General features: G+C 41.4%; 1 non-coding gene across 1 annotated transcript; it reads right to left on the reverse strand.

Annotated features, from left to right (window-relative positions):
* Positions 1-1,953: 1,953 nt before the first annotated feature.
* On the reverse strand, positions 1,954-2,079 carry LOC115895349. The gene has a single exon (XR_004055555.1). It is a non-coding gene; the product is annotated as a small nucleolar RNA SNORA27 (small nucleolar RNA).
* Positions 2,080-7,904: the final 5,825 nt, after the last annotated feature.

Raw genomic sequence — 7,904 nt, forward strand, 5'->3', positions numbered from 1 at the left:
ATCACCATATACAAAAATAAACTCAAAATGAATTAAAGACTTATATGTAAGACCCGAAATAATAAAATGACAAAACTACTAGAAGAAAACATAGGGAAATGCTTCTTGACATTGGTCTTTGGAAGGATTTTTTTTTTCTTTTTTTCTTTTTTTGCATAAGACCTGAAAATCACAGGCAACAAAAGCAAAAATAGAAACAAAAATGTGATTATTTAAAGCTAGAAAGCTTCTTCACAGCAAAGGAAACAATGAACAGAGTGAAAAGACAACCTTCAGAATGGGAGAAAATATTTGCAAACTATCTATCTGACCAGGGGTTAATATCCAGAATGTATAAGGAACTCAAACAACTTAACAGCATAAAACCCCAAACAATCCAATTAAAATTGAGCAAAAGGCTTGAATAGACAGTTCTCAAAGAAGACATATAAATGACCAACAGGTATATGAAAAAATGCTCAACATCACTAATCATCAGGGAAATGCAAATCAGAACTACAATGAGATATCATCTTACCCCAGGTAGAATGGTTACTATCGAAACAACAAAAAACATGTTGGCAAAGATGTGGAGAAAGGGGAACCCTCGCACGCAGTTGGTAGGAATGTAAATAAGTACAGCCCTTACGGACAACAGTATGGTGGTTCCTCAAGGAACTAAAAATGGAGCTCCCATAAGATCCAGCAATCCCACTACTGGGATTGAAATAAATATGGGAAATGAAATCAATATGTCAAAGTGACATGTGCACTCCCATGTTTATTGCAGCACTATTCACAATAGGCAAGGTATGAAATCAGTCTAAGTGTCCGTTAACAGATGAATAGATAAATAATATGTAGATATATATATGTGCAATGGAGTACTATTCAACCGTTATAAAGGAGGAAATTCTGTCATTTGCAGCAACCTGGATGAACCTGGAGGACATTATGTTAAATGAAATAAGCCAGGCACAGAAAGACAAATAGCACATAATCTCCCTCCTATGTGGAGTCTAAAGAAGTTGATCTCACAGAAGTAGAGAGTAGAATAGTGGTTACCAGAGGCTGCAGAGGTTAGTGGAGAGGAGGAGATAGGGAGAGATTGGTCAACAGGTACAAAGTTACAGTTAGATAGGAGGAATAAGTTCTTGTGTTCTACTGCACAATAGGGTGACTATCGTTAACAATATATTTTGTGTTGTTGTTGTTGTTGTTTGAGATGGAGTCTCGCTCTGTTACCCATGCTGGAGTGCAGTGGCACGATGTTGGCTCACTACAACCTCTGTCTCCCGAGTTCCAGTGATTCTCCTGCCTCAGCCTCCCTGAGCTGGGATTACAGGTGCATACCACCACACGCCGCTAAGTTTTGTTAAAAATACAATACTAAAAAACGTAGAACTGGGGTTTCACCAGTTGGCCAGGCTGGTCTTGAACTCCTGACGTCAGGTGGTCTGCCCAGCTTGGCCTCCCAAGGTGCTGGGATTACAGGCGTGAGCCACTGCACCTGGCCAACAATATTGTATTATATATTTTGAAATAGCTAGAAGAGAGAATTTTGAATGTACCTACCACAAAGAAATGATAAATGTATGAGGTGATTGACATGGTAAATACCCTGATTTAATTTTTACACAATGCATATATATATATTGAAACATCACACTATACCCCATAAATATAGATCATTATTAAGTGTCAACTAATAATAAAATAACTAATAATAACTAACAAATAACAAAACAAAAATAATAATAAGCTGCAGACCACAAAGCTTATGAGAGGTAAAGTTAATTCTTAAATGCATTAGATTTAGATTTATGATTCCTTTAACTTTGCTATGAAACATTAATCATTCATAGTAAAGTATTTCCTTTAGTTGATTATATATATATTTTTTCTCAGTTAATTCAATATTATTCCACATTTAGAGTTAAAATTTTTCTACCAGGGTTTTTTTTTCCTACGTCAATTTGTTTCCTCTGACAGGATACAAGACAAACACCCAGCTTGCCTGAGTTTTTGAAGCGTATTTCCTTTGCCCACTTCAATGATCAATAAAGATATAAGTCCAATTGGCAAAGTGAAGAGGGGGTTCTACCAGATTTTAATACACAGTAAAATATAGGTAAGTAAACCAGAAGTAACGTTTTCCCTGACAAAACTATTTTGAAAATCATTTTCAATTCAGGTGCCATGAAAAATGTTTAGATTTTCCCCCAATGATGTAATTATAGAATTGAGATACATCTTATATACCTGCATAGCTTATGGGCTAACAAAGATGATAGTAACCCAGATAAACTGTGTGTTAGTTTTTCATATGTCTCAATGGGGAATCTTTTTTATTTTTTTGAGACAAGGTCTTGTCTCCCAGGCTGGAGTGCAAGTGGTGTGCTCCTGGGTCCCTGCAACCCCCACCTTCCAGGTTCAAGTTATTCTCATGCGTCAGTCTCCTGAGTCGCTGGGACTACAGGTGCCCACTACTATGCCCAGTTAATTTTAGTATTTTTAATAGAGATGGGGTTTCACCATGCTGGCCAAGCTGATCTCAAACTCCTGACCTCAATTGATCCTCCCTCCTTAGCCTTCCAAAGTGTTGGGATTACAGGGGTGAGCTACTGCGCCCAGCCTCTTTTGTTCTTTTAAATCATCTTGCCCTCAACTTCTTGGTCAATGCTTATATGAAATTTTAGCAAAGCAGTCATTGAAAAGCAGAGAATTTAAAGTCCCAGAGTTGGAGGAGTAGTTCGTCCAGAAGCATCCACCAAGTGATAGACTTTTTGGGGATGGTAGGAATAGAACAGGTCCGAGGAGTTACTTTTCTGGAAAATCAGGAAGTACTCATTGCCTCTCGTTCTTCAACTGGAGACAGAAGTAACCAAGACAACGTGATTACATATTTGGCAAAGAGCTTCAGACCTCACATCTTGCCTTACTCTCAGAAAGAGAATGAGGATGCTGTTGGACCAGAGGGAAGAAAAGAACCAGTTCATGTAGTTCTTGATGCTGCCACATTTACGTCCCCGAAGAGGAAGGCTGAGGAAACCAAAATTTGTGTGCCAGGCAAGCACTTAAAATACTTCATCTTTTTTTTCTTTTTTTTTTTTTTAGATGGAGTATCACTCTGTCACCCAGGCTGGAGTGCAGTGGCATGATCTTGGCTCCCTGCAATCTCCACCTCCCTGGTTCAAGCAATTCTCCTGCCTCAGCCTCCTGAGTAGCTGGAATTACAGGTGCCTGCCACCATGTCTGGCTAATTTTTGTGTTTTTAGTAGAGACAGGGTTTCGCCATGTTGGAAAGGCTAGTCTTGAACTCCCTATCTCAGGTGATCCGCCCACCTCAGCCTCTCAAAATGCTGGGATTACAGGCATGAGCCACCACACCCAGCCAATACTTCATCTTTTTAAGTCCTACCAACATATATGAGAAAAATGTCAACGCTGTCTTATAAATAAGGAGCCCAAGGCTCAAAGAGGCTCATTTGTCCTTGCTTTTATTTTGTTAATTAGCATTTATAGAGTACTCTTGCTAGGTGTCAGCACCTGTATAATTTATTTACGTATTTTGTCTCATTCGGTCTTCAAAACTTGTGTGCCATCATCCATACCACAGGTGAGAAAAGTATGGATAAGAAATGTTAACACATTTCCATTCCTAGGGTCGGAGGGCAATAGATAAACACTCCTAGAACAAATTGAGGAACAAGAGGCAGTAGTCAGAAACAAAGAGATCAGGCCAGACGCGGTGGCTCACGCCTGTAATTCCAGCACTTGAGATGGGAAGATCGCTTGAGGTCAGGAGTTCAAGACCAGCCTGGCCAACATGGCAAAATCTCCTCTCTACTGAAAATACAAAAATTAGTTGGGTGTGGTGGTGCATGCCTGTAATCCCAGCTACTGAGGTGGCTGAGGAGGCAGAATTGCTTGAACCCAGTAGATGGAGGTTGCAGTGAGCTGAGATCACACCACTGCACTCTAGCCTGGGCAAGAGAATGAGACCCTGTCAAAAAAAAAAAAAAAAAGGAAAGAAAGGAACAAGGAGAATAAAACAGCATGTGGAAGACTGGTGGCCTTGTGAATGAAGATTGCTTTCCAATGTGTCACAGGCTGAAGGTCACACACATAGCTTATAAGCAGAGAAGACAGGATTTGAACTCTGATCCGCATGACTCCAGAGCCCAGGTACTTACCTACCCTACTCTCCTGCTCTTGCTCTCTTTTTCAGTGAAATAATGGTATAAGGAAATCTTATAAAAACAAATTCAAATCTTGACTACCCACAGGCACTTCTACTTACTCTCATTAACTGGTTAGCTAAGAGTTAACGATCACTACAATTATTTCAGTCTTGCAAATGAAACGTCTATTGACAAATGGTCCTCTGCTTGATTTAGCAAATAAAATCAGGATTTTTTTTTTTTTAATCTTTTTGAGACAGTGTCTCACTCTGTTACCCAGGCTGGAGAGCAGTGGCGTGATCTTGACTCACTGTAACCTCTGCCTCCTGGGTTCAAGCAATTTTCATGTCTAAACCTCCTGAGTATTTGGGATTACAGGCATGTGCCACCATGCCTGGCTGATTTTTGTATTTTTAGTAGAGATGGGGTTTCACCATGTTGGCCAGGCTGGGGTCTCAAACTCCCGCCCTCAAGTGACCTGCCCCCATCGGCCTCCTAAAGTGCTGGGATTACAGGCGTGAGCCATCACGCTCCACGTGGAATCAGGACTCTTAATTGCAAGTGACAGGAGTCCAAATCCAACCAGCTGTAACCAAAGGTTACTTTTATTAGAGGGATTCTTGAAAGTCATGCAAAGGAAGAGAAGGTTGAGTCAAACTGGGAGAAGAGCAGAGCAGAGATGCTGCTGAGCTTCCATTTGAGGGTGATAGGAGGCACGACCTGCCGGAAATCCCAGCCTGGTTTCTGCAGTAGCAGAAGCGAGTATTCGTGTATCAGCTTCCTGTTGCTGCTGTAACAAGTGACTGGAAATTGCCTGGCTTAAAGCCACACAAATCTATTATTTTCTGACACTGGAGGCCAGAAGTCTGACACTGGGCTGAAATCAAATATTGGCCGGGATGTGTCCCCATCTGGAGAGTCTAGGAGAGAATTCATGTCTTTGCATTTCTGTTTCTAGAGACTGCCTAGTTTCCTTGGCTCTTACATCTTTTCTTACATCTTCAAAGCTAACAGTGAGAGTTGCATCCCTCTCTTACTCTCGCTCTTCCATTTCTCTCATCTCCCTGTGATTCTCATTTTTTGCCTCCCTCTTTTTCTGTTCTTTTTGAGATGGGGTCTCACTCTATCACCCAGGCTGGAGTGCAGTGGTGTGATCTCAGCTCACTGTAACCTCCACCCTCTGAGCTCAAGCCATCCTCCCACCTCAGCCTCCTGAGTAGCTGGGACTACAGCTGCATGCCACCATGCATAGCTAATTTTTTTTTTTTTTTTTTTTTTGCATTTTTGGTAGAGACAGGGTTTCACCATGTTGCCCAGGCTGGTCTTGAACTCCTGAGCTCAAGCGAACCACCAGCCTCAGCCTCCCTAAGTGCTGGGATTACAGGCGTAAGCCACTGTGCCAGGCCACCCTCTTCTATTTTTAAGAACCCTCATGATGGCACTGCCCTAGTACCAACCACAGATCCTGTTTTAAGGTGAGATGATTAGCAACCTTAGTTCCATTGGCAACCTTAATTCCCCTTTGCCATGTGTCATAACATAGTCATGGATTAGGACATGAACATCTTTGGGGGAGGCAATCATTATTCTGTCTCTTATAGGGGCATACACCTAGATTTACCAATCAGCAATTCTGGATGCAATAGGTGAGGGGTAGATTTCCAAAAGGAACTTGCAGTGTTAGAAAGGAGAATGGGTGGCCAGGCGTAGGGGTCACACCTATAATCCCAGCACTTCGGGAGGCCTAGGCAGGTGGATCACTTTAGGTCAGGAGTTCAAGACCAGCCTGGCCAACATGGTGAAACTCCATCTCTACTAAAAATACAAACATTAGCTGGGCTTGGTGGAGCGCACCTATAGTCCCAGCTACTCGGGAGGCTAAGGCAGAAGTGTCTGAACCTGGGAGGCAGAGGTTGTAGTGAGCTGAGATCCTGCCACTACACTCCAGCCTGGGTGATGAAGTAAAACTGTATCAAAAAAAAAAAAAAAAAGAAAAAAAAGAAAGGAGGATGGTGATCAGTAATTCTCAGTAATTCCAGAAGATGGAAAGGCTGCTGGGCAGATACAGCCATAGCTGTCCACTATAGATTGAAATAGACACCAAATCTGTCTTTGATGATTTATGTTCTTTCAGCATCTCCAGATCAATCTTATGACTACTACCAATTAGTATTAAATAGGCAGAAATACACGTCACTGTGGATTTGTGTTGGCTTATAAGACACCCTGAAGTTATTTATTTATTTATTTATTTATTTTGAGACAGGGTCTCACTCTATCCCCCAAACTGGAGTGCAGTGGTCCGACCACTGCAGCCTCTGCCTTCCCGGTTCAAGCGATTCTTGTGCCTCTGCCTCCCGAGTAGCTGGGATTACAGGTGCTTGCTACCACATCCAGCTCATTTCATATTTTTAGTAGAGACGGGGTTTCACTATGTTGGCCAGGTTGGTCTTGAACTCCTGACCTCAGGTGATCCACTCGCCTCAGCTTCCTAAAGTGCTGGAATTATAGGCATGAGCCACTGCGCCCAGCTATACCCTAAAGTTTAAAAAATTTCCTGCCTATGTTGTTCTCTTGTCTGTCCTTTTCGTATGTGTAGAATTCATAAAAATGGTTATGTGAAGGCCCTAGTGAATTGAAATTTTATTCTGCTACATTTAAGAAAATCAACATCCTTAAAAATAAATGGTATAATAGTAAGACTTTCTCAATTTAAGACATTAAGCTTGTTCTCATCTCTATTAAGGTGGCATCCAAACTTGATGAGTTTTCCTGGCTAGATAATACACTTTGTTTAAATTATGGGGTGCTGTGGAATCCCCCCAACTCAATTCATTCCCAATAGGTACCTATGATTTATATAGTTTGATGCATATATTCTTCTACATCTTTTTAAATACGTTTATATGTAGGAACAAATTATACACATTTTTTATTTGATTTTTTCTCATATAACAATTTTCTTTAGGACAGGTGCAGTGGCTCATGCCTGTACTCACAGCCCTTGAGAGGCCAAGGTGGAAGGATCACTTGAGCCCAGGAGTTCGAGACCAGCCTGGGCAACAGAGTGAGACCCTCTCTCAAAATACAAACCCACCACCATCCCAGTACTCTTTAGGAAACATTGTAGATCAATCTGTATATTAATAGTTCCACCTCCTTCTTTGAAATAGATCATTGCAAGATCTTCCAAATGTTTTGAGAAAAACCTTAGATCCTGGCTTTTATAGGAAACGTTCTGATATTTTAAATGTTGGCAACAAATTCAAAAATTTACAGTGTCTTTACAGTCTTTACTGCATATGCCTGTGGGCTTGATTCATCAATCCTGTGCACCACTAGTCTGATACCTCGAATGAGTGCGTTTTTCCATTCAGCCCCATATGCCTAGTATTGGGCAGAATCTGCCAAATCTGGAAGTGAGGAGACAAAGGAGGAAAGAAGCGGTGGTTGAAGCTAATATCGTTCATGGTTATCCTGTTCCATTTTCTTATGCACACAAACGGATTGCACTTTTTAGCTCCCTTATCACCAGGCAGGGCCATGGGACTAGTTCTGGTGCCAGTGAGCAGAAGGAATGTGTGTTCCACCCAGGCTTGCACACTTTATTGCTGGCGTAAAACCTTCTAGCTCTGCTTCCTCCAGCAATCATAGACGTGCATCCTAAAATCATACAAGCCTCCAGCATCATGGGTCCCTGAGTGACTTTTTTTTTTTTTTTTGAGATGGAGTCTCACTTTG

This window comes from Rhinopithecus roxellana, chromosome 20, assembly GCF_007565055.1.
Source record: "Rhinopithecus roxellana isolate Shanxi Qingling chromosome 20, ASM756505v1, whole genome shotgun sequence".
Taxonomy (NCBI): Eukaryota; Metazoa; Chordata; class Mammalia; order Primates; family Cercopithecidae; genus Rhinopithecus; species Rhinopithecus roxellana.